This window comes from Bubalus kerabau, chromosome 15 (assembly GCF_029407905.1).
Source record: "Bubalus kerabau isolate K-KA32 ecotype Philippines breed swamp buffalo chromosome 15, PCC_UOA_SB_1v2, whole genome shotgun sequence".
Taxonomy (NCBI): Eukaryota; Metazoa; Chordata; class Mammalia; order Artiodactyla; family Bovidae; genus Bubalus; species Bubalus kerabau.
Genome location: NC_073638.1, coordinates 71,722,385 through 71,722,946, shown reverse-complemented (window position 1 = coordinate 71,722,946; position 562 = coordinate 71,722,385). Strand labels below are relative to the sequence as shown.

Sequence of the window (562 nt, the reverse complement as noted above, 5' to 3'; positions counted from 1 at the left end):
GAAAGTAAAATAATTTGCATGCATCAATCATAATAAGGAAGACAAGATTAAATATTTCTCTTATATTAGTGGAGTGAAGTGAAGTGAAGTCGCTTAGTCATGTCCAACTCTTCGTGACCCCATGGACTGTAGCCCACCAGGCTCCTCAGTCCATGGAATTTTCCAGGCAAGAGTACTGGAGTGGGTTGCCATTTCCTCTCCAGGGGATCTTCCCAACCCAGGGATCGAACCTGGGTCTCCCGCACGGCAGGCAGACGCTTTACCATCTGAGCCACCAAGGAAGTACTGGTGTACTATTTGAGCTTCAGTTTGAAAGGGCAAAGAAGTATTTCTTTGGTACAACTAGCATCAATCTCATTGTTTGAATAGCAATGTGTGTTAAACAAACAGTATTTAGTAAGCAACAGTATTTACTTAGCTCTGTGCTGAATGTTGGAGCATAAGGGCATTTACATATAAATAATTTTAAAATATGGTCGTGACCATCAGAGACATTATACTCCCATTGAGAAGAAGGTATAAAAATGTATGTACATATATACAATATAACAAATGCAGAAAT

At 39.7% G+C, this 562-nt stretch overlaps 1 non-coding gene across 1 annotated transcript; it reads right to left on the bottom strand.

Moving 5' to 3' along the window:
• Positions 1-209: 209 nt before the first annotated feature.
• On the bottom strand, positions 210-281 carry TRNAG-GCC (transfer RNA glycine (anticodon GCC)). The gene has a single exon. It is a non-coding gene; the product is annotated as a tRNA-Gly (tRNA).
• Between the last annotated feature and the right edge of the window lie 281 nt (positions 282-562).